Below are 12,643 nucleotides of genomic sequence, written 5' to 3' on the forward strand. Positions count from 1 at the left end.
AAGTCGGGACGGGGACAGAGACAGGAATGGTGCGAATGCACTGCAAATTACGCAAACACCTCGTCTGAGGCGAGGCGAGGCGGGGCGAGGCGAGGAAGCTCACATCGCCAGCAGTGGCGCCCTCCAACAAGACACTGCCACACCCCGCACAGGCCTTACGCCGGTCGGCCGCGCGCCAGCCCTCCTGCGCTGGACACCAGGAACAAGATGCGTCTTCCGCGAGTGTCGAAGGCTGCACGCGCCAAGCGGATGACAGGAGGTGCAACGAGAAGCTGCGCGTCTCACACACACGGCGGCGCGCCCGCTAATTCGGCAGTCGCTCTGCTGGCACGTCGGATTGCGGAAGGAAGTGCTTACAATTACAATTCTGTTCGTGTTTTATGTTGTACAGTTGTTAGCTTGTAACGATGTAATGTTAATAAATAAATTCATAAATCTCCAAAAAAAAAAAAAAAATACACGAAGCGCGTCCTTCCGGCTCATAAGTTTTGGATCTCAGGATTGCGTTCGCGCTAACGTGACGAATTGTCAATAAAAAAAATGCGGCTGCTTTCGACCGAAAAGTATGATTTTGTGTGTGTTGGGATAAGAACCGAATGCGAATTCTTCCATGCGCCTACATTATATGGGCGCCAACGGCCATACCATGTTGAATACACCGGTTCTCGTCCGATCACCGAAGTTAAACAACATCGGGCGTGGTTAGTACTTGGATGGGTGACCACCTGGGAACACCACGTGCTGTTGGCTCCCTTTCATTTACTTTTTTTTTTATACCGCCCTCTTTCCATACCACCGTTCTGTTGTGACAAAGATTCTTGCTTAAGCATTTTAATCTACTGTAATGACCATAAGGTGCGAAATTGCAGTAAATATCTCAGTTTGAGGGAGAATGTGCTAACCAAGTTCGCCAGGAAGTCTTTGAAAACGACAAAACAGTACGAATCGGCAGATGTGTTCTGAAATACGTCAGCGCCTGTTGTTGTGTAGCGGTGTACAATTCCTACGTCGATATGTAATTATAAATTTATTCCTTAGTCGACTCGTCTCGTCTCGTCATCTCCTGCAGACGTTTCTTGTGCTTGCGCTGTTATATGGGCCACGACCCGAGCGGCAGCGAGCGGCAGTCGAGCAAAGTCGGGACAAGTCGGGACGGGGACAGAGACAGGAATGGTGCGAATGCACTGCAAATTACGCAAACACCTCGTCTGAGGCGAGGCGAGGCGGGGCGAGGCGAGGAAGCTCACATCGCCAGCAGTGGCGCCCTCCAACAAGACACTGCCACACCCCGCACAGGCCTTACGCCGGTCGGCCGCGCGCCAGCCCTCCTGCGCTGGACACCAGGAACAAGATGCGTCTTCCGCGAGTGTCGAAGGCTGCACGCGCCAAGCGGATGACAGGAGGTGCAACGAGAAGCTGCGCGTCTCACACACACGGCGGCGCGCCCGCTAATTCGGCAGTCGCTCTGCTGGCACGTCGGATTGCGGAAGGAAGTGCTTACAATTACAATTCTGTTCGTGTTTTATGTTGTACAGTTGTTAGCTTGTAACGATGTAATGTTAATAAATAAATTCATAAATCTCCAAAAAAAAAAAAAATATACACGAAGCGCGTCCTTCCGGCTCATAAGTTTTGGATCTCAGGATTGCGTTCGCGCTAACGTGACGAATTGTCAATAAAAAAAATGCGGCTGCTTTCGACCGAAAAGTATGATTTTGTGTGTGTTGGGATAAGAACCGAATGCGAATTCTTCCATGCGCCTACATTATATGGGCGCCAACGGCCATACCATGTTGAATACACCGGTTCTCGTCCGATCACCGAAGTTAAACAACATCGGGCGTGGTTAGTACTTGGATGGGTGACCACCTGGGAACACCACGTGCTGTTGGCTCCCTTTCATTTACTTTTTTTTTTATACCGCCCTCTTTCCATACCACCGTTCTGTTGTGACAAAGATTCTTGCTTAAGCATTTTAATCTACTGTAATGACCATAAGGTGCGAAATTGCAGTAAATATCTCAGTTTGAGGGAGAATGTGCTAACCAAGTTCGCCAGGAAGTCTTTGAAAACGACAAAACAGTACGAATCGGCAGATGTGTTCTGAAATACGTCAGCGCCTGTTGTTGTGTAGCGGTGTACAATTCCTACGTCGATATGTAATTATAAATTTATTCCTTAGTCGACTCGTCTCGTCTCGTCATCTCCTGCAGACGTTTCTTGTGCTTGCGCTGTTATATGGGCCACGACCCGAGCGGCAGCGAGCGGCAGTCGAGCAAAGTCGGGACAAGTCGGGACGGGGACAGAGACAGGAATGGTGCGAATGCACTGCAAATTACGCAAACACCTCGTCTGAGGCGAGGCGAGGCGGGGCGAGGCGAGGAAGCTCACATCGCCAGCAGTGGCGCCCTCCAACAAGACACTGCCACACCCCGCACAGGCCTTACGCCGGTCGGCCGCGCGCCAGCCCTCCTGCGCTGGACACCAGGAACAAGATGCGTCTTCCGCGAGTGTCGAAGGCTGCACGCGCCAAGCGGATGACAGGAGGTGCAACGAGAAGCTGCGCGTCTCACACACACGGCGGCGCGCCCGCTAATTCGGCAGTCGCTCTGCTGGCACGTCGGATTGCGGAAGGAAGTGCTTACAATTACAATTCTGTTCGTGTTTTATGTTGTACAGTTGTTAGCTTGTAACGATGTAATGTTAATAAATAAATTCATAAATCTCCAAAAAAAAAAAAAATATACACGAAGCGCGTCCTTCCGGCTCATAAGTTTTGGATCTCAGGATTGCGTTCGCGCTAACGTGACGAATTGTCAATAAAAAAAATGCGGCTGCTTTCGACCGAAAAGTATGATTTTGTGTGTGTTGGGATAAGAACCGAATGCGAATTCTTCCATGCGCCTACATTATATGGGCGCCAACGGCCATACCATGTTGAATACACCGGTTCTCGTCCGATCACCGAAGTTAAACAACATCGGGCGTGGTTAGTACTTGGATGGGTGACCACCTGGGAACACCACGTGCTGTTGGCTCCCTTTCATTTACTTTTTTTTTTATACCGCCCTCTTTCCATACCACCGTTCTGTTGTGACAAAGATTCTTGCTTAAGCATTTTAATCTACTGTAATGACCATAAGGTGCGAAATTGCAGTAATTATCTCAGTTTGAGGGAGAATGTGCTAACCAAGTTCGCCAGGAAGTCTTTGAAAACGACAAAACAGTACGAATCGGCAGATGTGTTCTGAAATACGTCAGCGCCTGTTGTTGTGTAGCGGTGTACAATTCCTACGTCGATATGTAATTATAAATTTATTCCTTAGTCGACTCGTCTCGTCTCGTCATCTCCTGCAGACGTTTCTTGTGCTTGCGCTGTTATATGGGCCACGACCCGAGCGGCAGCGAGCGGCAGTCGAGCAAAGTCGGGACAAGTCGGGACGGGGACAGAGACAGGAATGGTGCGAATGCACTGCAAATTACGCAAACACCTCGTCTGAGGCGAGGCGAGGCGGGGCGAGGCGAGGAAGCTCACATCGCCAGCAGTGGCGCCCTCCAACAAGACACTGCCACACCCCGCACAGGCCTTACGCCGGTCGGCCGCGCGCCAGCCCTCCTGCGCTGGACACCAGGAACAAGATGCGTCTTCCGCGAGTGTCGAAGGCTGCACGCGCCAAGCGGATGACAGGAGGTGCAACGAGAAGCTGCGCGTCTCACACACACGGCGGCGCGCCCGCTAATTCGGCAGTCGCTCTGCTGGCACGTCGGATTGCGGAAGGAAGTGCTTACAATTACAATTCTGTTCGTGTTTTATGTTGTACAGTTGTTAGCTTGTAACGATGTAATGTTAATAAATAAATTCATAAATCTCCAAAAAAAAAAAAAAAATACACGAAGCGCGTCCTTCCGGCTCATAAGTTTTGGATCTCAGGATTGCGTTCGCGCTAACGTGACGAATTGTCAATAAAAAAAATGCGGCTGCTTTCGACCGAAAAGTATGATTTTGTGTGTGTTGGGATAAGAACCGAATGCGAATTCTTCCATGCGCCTACATTATATGGGCGCCAACGGCCATACCATGTTGAATACACCGGTTCTCGTCCGATCACCGAAGTTAAACAACATCGGGCGTGGTTAGTACTTGGATGGGTGACCACCTGGGAACACCACGTGCTGTTGGCTCCCTTTCATTTACTTTTTTTTTTATACCGCCCTCTTTCCATACCACCGTTCTGTTGTGACAAAGATTCTTGCTTAAGCATTTTAATCTACTGTAATGACCATAAGGTGCGAAATTGCAGTAAATATCTCAGTTTGAGGGAGAATGTGCTAACCAAGTTCGCCAGGAAGTCTTTGAAAACGACAAAACAGTACGAATCGGCAGATGTGTTCTGAAATACGTCAGCGCCTGTTGTTGTGTAGCGGTGTACAATTCCTACGTCGATATGTAATTATAAATTTATTCCTTAGTCGACTCGTCTCGTCTCGTCATCTCCTGCAGACGTTTCTTGTGCTTGCGCTGTTATATGGGCCACGACCCGAGCGGCAGCGAGCGGCAGTCGAGCAAAGTCGGGACAAGTCGGGACGGGGACAGAGACAGGAATGGTGCGAATGCACTGCAAATTACGCAAACACCTCGTCTGAGGCGAGGCGAGGCGGGGCGAGGCGAGGAAGCTCACATCGCCAGCAGTGGCGCCCTCCAACAAGACACTGCCACACCCCGCACAGGCCTTACGCCGGTCGGCCGCGCGCCAGCCCTCCTGCGCTGGACACCAGGAACAAGATGCGTCTTCCGCGAGTGTCGAAGGCTGCACGCGCCAAGCGGATGACAGGAGGTGCAACGAGAAGCTGCGCGTCTCACACACACGGCGGCGCGCCCGCTAATTCGGCAGTCGCTCTGCTGGCACGTCGGATTGCGGAAGGAAGTGCTTACAATTACAATTCTGTTCGTGTTTTATGTTGTACAGTTGTTAGCTTGTAACGATGTAATGTTAATAAATAAATTCATAAATCTCCAAAAAAAAAAAAAAAATACACGAAGCGCGTCCTTCCGGCTCATAAGTTTTGGATCTCAGGATTGCGTTCGCGCTAACGTGACGAATTGTCAATAAAAAAAATGCGGCTGCTTTCGACCGAAAAGTATGATTTTGTGTGTGTTGGGATAAGAACCGAATGCGAATTCTTCCATGCGCCTACATTATATGGGCGCCAACGGCCATACCATGTTGAATACACCGGTTCTCGTCCGATCACCGAAGTTAAACAACATCGGGCGTGGTTAGTACTTGGATGGGTGACCACCTGGGAACACCACGTGCTGTTGGCTCCCTTTCATTTACTTTTTTTTTATACCGCCCTCTTTCCATACCACCGTTCTGTTGTGACAAAGATTCTTGCTTAAGCATTTTAATCTACTGTAATGACCATAAGGTGCGAAATTGCAGTAAATATCTCAGTTTGAGGGAGAATGTGCTAACCAAGTTCGCCAGGAAGTCTTTGAAAACGACAAAACAGTACGAATCGGCAGATGTGTTCTGAAATACGTCAGCGCCTGTTGTTGTGTAGCGGTGTACAATTCCTACGTCGATATGTAATTATAAATTTATTCCTTAGTCGACTCGTCTCGTCTCGTCATCTCCTGCAGACGTTTCTTGTGCTTGCGCTGTTATATGGGCCACGACCCGAGCGGCAGCGAGCGGCAGTCGAGCAAAGTCGGGACAAGTCGGGACGGGGACAGAGACAGGAATGGTGCGAATGCACTGCAAATTACGCAAACACCTCGTCTGAGGCGAGGCGAGGCGGGGCGAGGCGAGGAAGCTCACATCGCCAGCAGTGGCGCCCTCCAACAAGACACTGCCACACCCCGCACAGGCCTTACGCCGGTCGGCCGCGCGCCAGCCCTCCTGCGCTGGACACCAGGAACAAGATGCGTCTTCCGCGAGTGTCGAAGGCTGCACGCGCCAAGCGGATGACAGGAGGTGCAACGAGAAGCTGCGCGTCTCACACACACGGCGGCGCGCCCGCTAATTCGGCAGTCGCTCTGCTGGCACGTCGGATTGCGGAAGGAAGTGCTTACAATTACAATTCTGTTCGTGTTTTATGTTGTACAGTTGTTAGCTTGTAACGATGTAATGTTAATAAATAAATTCATAAATCTCCAAAAAAAAAAAAAAAATACACGAAGCGCGTCCTTCCGGCTCATAAGTTTTGGATCTCAGGATTGCGTTCGCGCTAACGTGACGAATTGTCAATAAAAAAAATGCGGCTGCTTTCGACCGAAAAGTATGATTTTGTGTGTGTTGGGATAAGAACCGAATGCGAATTCTTCCATGCGCCTACATTATATGGGCGCCAACGGCCATACCATGTTGAATACACCGGTTCTCGTCCGATCACCGAAGTTAAACAACATCGGGCGTGGTTAGTACTTGGATGGGTGACCACCTGGGAACACCACGTGCTGTTGGCTCCCTTTCATTTACTTTTTTTTTTATACCGCCCTCTTTCCATACCACCGTTCTGTTGTGACAAAGATTCTTGCTTAAGCATTTTAATCTACTGTAATGACCATAAGGTGCGAAATTGCAGTAAATATCTCAGTTTGAGGGAGAATGTGCTAACCAAGTTCGCCAGGAAGTCTTTGAAAACGACAAAACAGTACGAATCGGCAGATGTGTTCTGAAATACGTCAGCGCCTGTTGTTGTGTAGCGGTGTACAATTCCTACGTCGATATGTAATTATAAATTTATTCCTTAGTCGACTCGTCTCGTCTCGTCATCTCCTGCAGACGTTTCTTGTGCTTGCGCTGTTATATGGGCCACGACCCGAGCGGCAGCGAGCGGCAGTCGAGCAAAGTCGGGACAAGTCGGGACGGGGACAGAGACAGGAATGGTGCGAATGCACTGCAAATTACGCAAACACCTCGTCTGAGGCGAGGCGAGGCGGGGCGAGGCGAGGAAGCTCACATCGCCAGCAGTGGCGCCCTCCAACAAGACACTGCCACACCCCGCACAGGCCTTACGCCGGTCGGCCGCGCGCCAGCCCTCCTGCGCTGGACACCAGGAACAAGATGCGTCTTCCGCGAGTGTCGAAGGCTGCACGCGCCAAGCGGATGACAGGAGGTGCAACGAGAAGCTGCGCGTCTCACACACACGGCGGCGCGCCCGCTAATTCGGCAGTCGCTCTGCTGGCACGTCGGATTGCGGAAGGAAGTGCTTACAATTACAATTCTGTTCGTGTTTTATGTTGTACAGTTGTTAGCTTGTAACGATGTAATGTTAATAAATAAATTCATAAATCTCCAAAAAAAAAAAAAAAATACACGAAGCGCGTCCTTCCGGCTCATAAGTTTTGGATCTCAGGATTGCGTTCGCGCTAACGTGACGAATTGTCAATAAAAAAAATGCGGCTGCTTTCGACCGAAAAGTATGATTTTGTGTGTGTTGGGATAAGAACCGAATGCGAATTCTTCCATGCGCCTACATTATATGGGCGCCAACGGCCATACCATGTTGAATACACCGGTTCTCGTCCGATCACCGAAGTTAAACAACATCGGGCGTGGTTAGTACTTGGATGGGTGACCACCTGGGAACACCACGTGCTGTTGGCTCCCTTTCATTTACTTTTTTTTTATACCGCCCTCTTTCCATACCACCGTTCTGTTGTGACAAAGATTCTTGCTTAAGCATTTTAATCTACTGTAATGACCATAAGGTGCGAAATTGCAGTAAATATCTCAGTTTGAGGGAGAATGTGCTAACCAAGTTCGCCAGGAAGTCTTTGAAAACGACAAAACAGTACGAATCGGCAGATGTGTTCTGAAATACGTCAGCGCCTGTTGTTGTGTAGCGGTGTACAATTCCTACGTCGATATGTAATTATAAATTTATTCCTTAGTCGACTCGTCTCGTCTCGTCATCTCCTGCAGACGTTTCTTGTGCTTGCGCTGTTATATGGGCCACGACCCGAGCGGCAGCGAGCGGCAGTCGAGCAAAGTCGGGACAAGTCGGGACGGGGACAGAGACAGGAATGGTGCGAATGCACTGCAAATTACGCAAACACCTCGTCTGAGGCGAGGCGAGGCGGGGCGAGGCGAGGAAGCTCACATCGCCAGCAGTGGCGCCCTCCAACAAGACACTGCCACACCCCGCACAGGCCTTACGCCGGTCGGCCGCGCGCCAGCCCTCCTGCGCTGGACACCAGGAACAAGATGCGTCTTCCGCGAGTGTCGAAGGCTGCACGCGCCAAGCGGATGACAGGAGGTGCAACGAGAAGCTGCGCGTCTCACACACACGGCGGCGCGCCCGCTAATTCGGCAGTCGCTCTGCTGGCACGTCGGATTGCGGAAGGAAGTGCTTACAATTACAATTCTGTTCGTGTTTTATGTTGTACAGTTGTTAGCTTGTAACGATGTAATGTTAATAAATAAATTCATAAATCTCCAAAAAAAAAAAAAAAATACACGAAGCGCGTCCTTCCGGCTCATAAGTTTTGGATCTCAGGATTGCGTTCGCGCTAACGTGACGAATTGTCAATAAAAAAAATGCGGCTGCTTTCGACCGAAAAGTATGATTTTGTGTGTGTTGGGATAAGAACCGAATGCGAATTCTTCCATGCGCCTACATTATATGGGCGCCAACGGCCATACCATGTTGAATACACCGGTTCTCGTCCGATCACCGAAGTTAAACAACATCGGGCGTGGTTAGTACTTGGATGGGTGACCACCTGGGAACACCACGTGCTGTTGGCTCCCTTTCATTTACTTTTTTTTTTATACCGCCCTCTTTCCATACCACCGTTCTGTTGTGACAAAGATTCTTGCTTAAGCATTTTAATCTACTGTAATGACCATAAGGTGCGAAATTGCAGTAAATATCTCAGTTTGAGGGAGAATGTGCTAACCAAGTTCGCCAGGAAGTCTTTGAAAACGACAAAACAGTACGAATCGGCAGATGTGTTCTGAAATACGTCAGCGCCTGTTGTTGTGTAGCGGTGTACAATTCCTACGTCGATATGTAATTATAAATTTATTCCTTAGTCGACTCGTCTCGTCTCGTCATCTCCTGCAGACGTTTCTTGTGCTTGCGCTGTTATATGGGCCACGACCCGAGCGGCAGCGAGCGGCAGTCGAGCAAAGTCGGGACAAGTCGGGACGGGGACAGAGACAGGAATGGTGCGAATGCACTGCAAATTACGCAAACACCTCGTCTGAGGCGAGGCGAGGCGGGGCGAGGCGAGGAAGCTCACATCGCCAGCAGTGGCGCCCTCCAACAAGACACTGCCACACCCCGCACAGGCCTTACGCCGGTCGGCCGCGCGCCAGCCCTCCTGCGCTGGACACCAGGAACAAGATGCGTCTTCCGCGAGTGTCGAAGGCTGCACGCGCCAAGCGGATGACAGGAGGTGCAACGAGAAGCTGCGCGTCTCACACACACGGCGGCGCGCCCGCTAATTCGGCAGTCGCTCTGCTGGCACGTCGGATTGCGGAAGGAAGTGCTTACAATTACAATTCTGTTCGTGTTTTATGTTGTACAGTTGTTAGCTTGTAACGATGTAATGTTAATAAATAAATTCATAAATCTCCAAAAAAAAAAAAAAAATACACGAAGCGCGTCCTTCCGGCTCATAAGTTTTGGATCTCAGGATTGCGTTCGCGCTAACGTGACGAATTGTCAATAAAAAAAATGCGGCTGCTTTCGACCGAAAAGTATGATTTTGTGTGTGTTGGGATAAGAACCGAATGCGAATTCTTCCATGCGCCTACATTATATGGGCGCCAACGGCCATACCATGTTGAATACACCGGTTCTCGTCCGATCACCGAAGTTAAACAACATCGGGCGTGGTTAGTACTTGGATGGGTGACCACCTGGGAACACCACGTGCTGTTGGCTCCCTCTCATTTACTTTTTTTTTTATACCGCCCTCTTTCCATACCACCGTTCTGTTGTGACAAAGATTCTTGCTTAAGCATTTTAATCTACTGTAATGACCATAAGGTGCGAAATTGCAGTAAATATCTCAGTTTGAGGGAGAATGTGCTAACCAAGTTCGCCAGGAAGTCTTTGAAAACGACAAAACAGTACGAATCGGCAGATGTGTTCTGAAATACGTCAGCGCCTGTTGTTGTGTAGCGGTGTACAATTCCTACGTCGATATGTAATTATAAATTTATTCCTTAGTCGACTCGTCTCGTCTCGTCATCTCCTGCAGACGTTTCTTGTGCTTGCGCTGTTATATGGGCCACGACCCGAGCGGCAGCGAGCGGCAGTCGAGCAAAGTCGGGACAAGTCGGGACGGGGACAGAGACAGGAATGGTGCGAATGCACTGCAAATTACGCAAACACCTCGTCTGAGGCGAGGCGAGGCGGGGCGAGGCGAGGAAGCTCACATCGCCAGCAGTGGCGCCCTCCAACAAGACACTGCCACACCCCGCACAGGCCTTACGCCGGTCGGCCGCGCGCCAGCCCTCCTGCGCTGGACACCAGGAACAAGATGCGTCTTCCGCGAGTGTCGAAGGCTGCACGCGCCAAGCGGATGACAGGAGGTGCAACGAGAAGCTGCGCGTCTCACACACACGGCGGCGCGCCCGCTAATTCGGCAGTCGCTCTGCTGGCACGTCGGATTGCGGAAGGAAGTGCTTACAATTACAATTCTGTTCGTGTTTTATGTTGTACAGTTGTTAGCTTGTAACGATGTAATGTTAATAAATAAATTCATAAATCTCCAAAAAAAAAAAAAAAATACACGAAGCGCGTCCTTCCGGCTCATAAGTTTTGGATCTCAGGATTGCGTTCGCGCTAACGTGACGAATTGTCAATAAAAAAAATGCGGCTGCTTTCGACCGAAAAGTATGATTTTGTGTGTGTTGGGATAAGAACCGAATGCGAATTCTTCCATGCGCCTACATTATATGGGCGCCAACGGCCATACCATGTTGAATACACCGGTTCTCGTCCGATCACCGAAGTTAAACAACATCGGGCGTGGTTAGTACTTGGATGGGTGACCACCTGGGAACACCACGTGCTGTTGGCTCCCTTTCATTTACTTTTTTTTTTATACCGCCCTCTTTCCATACCACCGTTCTGTTGTGACAAAGATTCTTGCTTAAGCATTTTAATCTACTGTAATGACCATAAGGTGCGAAATTGCAGTAAATATCTCAGTTTGAGGGAGAATGTGCTAACCAAGTTCGCCAGGAAGTCTTTGAAAACGACAAAACAGTACGAATCGGCAGATGTGTTCTGAAATACGTCAGCGCCTGTTGTTGTGTAGCGGTGTACAATTCCTACGTCGATATGTAATTATAAATTTATTCCTTAGTCGACTCGTCTCGTCTCGTCATCTCCTGCAGACGTTTCTTGTGCTTGCGCTGTTATATGGGCCACGACCCGAGCGGCAGCGAGCGGCAGTCGAGCAAAGTCGGGACAAGTCGGGACGGGGACAGAGACAGGAATGGTGCGAATGCACTGCAAATTACGCAAACACCTCGTCTGAGGCGAGGCGAGGCGGGGCGAGGCGAGGAAGCTCACATCGCCAGCAGTGGCGCCCTCCAACAAGACACTGCCACACCCCGCACAGGCCTTACGCCGGTCGGCCGCGCGCCAGCCCTCCTGCGCTGGACACCAGGAACAAGATGCGTCTTCCGCGAGTGTCGAAGGCTGCACGCGCCAAGCGGATGACAGGAGGTGCAACGAGAAGCTGCGCGTCTCACACACACGGCGGCGCGCCCGCTAATTCGGCAGTCGCTCTGCTGGCACGTCGGATTGCGGAAGGAAGTGCTTACAATTACAATTCTGTTCGTGTTTTATGTTGTACAGTTGTTAGCTTGTAACGATGTAATGTTAATAAATAAATTCATAAATCTCCAAAAAAAAAAAAAAAATACACGAAGCGCGTCCTTCCGGCTCATAAGTTTTGGATCTCAGGATTGCGTTCGCGCTAACGTGACGAATTGTCAATAAAAAAAATGCGGCTGCTTTCGACCGAAAAGTATGATTTTGTGTGTGTTGGGATAAGAACCGAATGCGAATTCTTCCATGCGCCTACATTATATGGGCGCCAACGGCCATACCATGTTGAATACACCGGTTCTCGTCCGATCACCGAAGTTAAACAACATCGGGCGTGGTTAGTACTTGGATGGGTGACCACCTGGGAACACCACGTGCTGTTGGCTCCCTCTCATTTACTTTTTTTTTTATACCGCCCTCTTTCCATACCACCGTTCTGTTGTGACAAAGATTCTTGCTTAAGCATTTTAATCTACTGTAATGACCATAAGGTGCGAAATTGCAGTAAATATCTCAGTTTGAGGGAGAATGTGCTAACCAAGTTCGCCAGGAAGTCTTTGAAAACGACAAAACAGTACGAATCGGCAGATGTGTTCTGAAATACGTCAGCGCCTGTTGTTGTGTAGCGGTGTACAATTCCTACGTCGATATGTAATTATAAATTTATTCCTTAGTCGACTCGTCTCGTCTCGTCATCTCCTGCAGACGTTTCTTGTGCTTGCGCTGTTATATGGGCCACGACCCGAGCGGCAGCGAGCGGCAGTCGAGCAAAGTCGGGACAAGTCGGGACGGGGACAGAGACAGGAATGGTGCGAATGCACTGCAAATTACGCAAACACCT

At 49.9% G+C, this 12,643-nt stretch overlaps 11 non-coding genes across 11 annotated transcripts; all 11 read left to right on the forward strand.

Moving 5' to 3' along the window:
- Positions 1–631: 631 nt before the first annotated feature.
- Positions 632–750, forward strand: LOC126427411 (5S ribosomal RNA). Its single transcript, XR_007576672.1, has one exon. It is a non-coding gene; the product is annotated as a 5S ribosomal RNA (ribosomal RNA).
- Positions 751–1,775: 1,025 nt separating this feature from the next.
- Positions 1,776–1,894, forward strand: LOC126427538 (5S ribosomal RNA). The gene has a single exon (XR_007576709.1). It is a non-coding gene; the product is annotated as a 5S ribosomal RNA (ribosomal RNA).
- Positions 1,895–2,919: 1,025 nt separating this feature from the next.
- On the forward strand, positions 2,920–3,038 carry LOC126427578 (5S ribosomal RNA). The gene has a single exon (XR_007576720.1). It is a non-coding gene; the product is annotated as a 5S ribosomal RNA (ribosomal RNA).
- Positions 3,039–4,063: 1,025 nt separating this feature from the next.
- LOC126427590 (5S ribosomal RNA) lies at positions 4,064–4,182 on the forward strand. Its single transcript, XR_007576731.1, has one exon. It is a non-coding gene; the product is annotated as a 5S ribosomal RNA (ribosomal RNA).
- A 1,025-nt stretch (positions 4,183–5,207) lies between these two features.
- Positions 5,208–5,326, forward strand: LOC126427602 (5S ribosomal RNA). Its single transcript, XR_007576743.1, has one exon. It is a non-coding gene; the product is annotated as a 5S ribosomal RNA (ribosomal RNA).
- A 1,024-nt stretch (positions 5,327–6,350) lies between these two features.
- On the forward strand, positions 6,351–6,469 carry LOC126427417 (5S ribosomal RNA). The gene has a single exon (XR_007576678.1). It is a non-coding gene; the product is annotated as a 5S ribosomal RNA (ribosomal RNA).
- A 1,025-nt stretch (positions 6,470–7,494) lies between these two features.
- Positions 7,495–7,613, forward strand: LOC126427429 (5S ribosomal RNA). The gene has a single exon (XR_007576689.1). It is a non-coding gene; the product is annotated as a 5S ribosomal RNA (ribosomal RNA).
- Positions 7,614–8,637: 1,024 nt separating this feature from the next.
- Positions 8,638–8,756, forward strand: LOC126427441 (5S ribosomal RNA). Its single transcript, XR_007576698.1, has one exon. It is a non-coding gene; the product is annotated as a 5S ribosomal RNA (ribosomal RNA).
- Positions 8,757–9,781: 1,025 nt separating this feature from the next.
- Positions 9,782–9,900, forward strand: LOC126427453 (5S ribosomal RNA). Its single transcript, XR_007576699.1, has one exon. It is a non-coding gene; the product is annotated as a 5S ribosomal RNA (ribosomal RNA).
- A 1,025-nt stretch (positions 9,901–10,925) lies between these two features.
- LOC126427470 (5S ribosomal RNA) lies at positions 10,926–11,044 on the forward strand. Its single transcript, XR_007576703.1, has one exon. It is a non-coding gene; the product is annotated as a 5S ribosomal RNA (ribosomal RNA).
- Positions 11,045–12,069: 1,025 nt separating this feature from the next.
- LOC126427482 (5S ribosomal RNA) lies at positions 12,070–12,188 on the forward strand. Its single transcript, XR_007576704.1, has one exon. It is a non-coding gene; the product is annotated as a 5S ribosomal RNA (ribosomal RNA).
- The last annotated feature ends 455 nt before the right edge of the window (positions 12,189–12,643 follow it).

The sequence above is a fragment of the Schistocerca serialis genome, chromosome 11 (assembly GCF_023864345.2).
Source record: "Schistocerca serialis cubense isolate TAMUIC-IGC-003099 chromosome 11, iqSchSeri2.2, whole genome shotgun sequence".
Lineage (NCBI taxonomy): Eukaryota > Metazoa > Arthropoda > Insecta > Orthoptera > Acrididae > Schistocerca > Schistocerca serialis.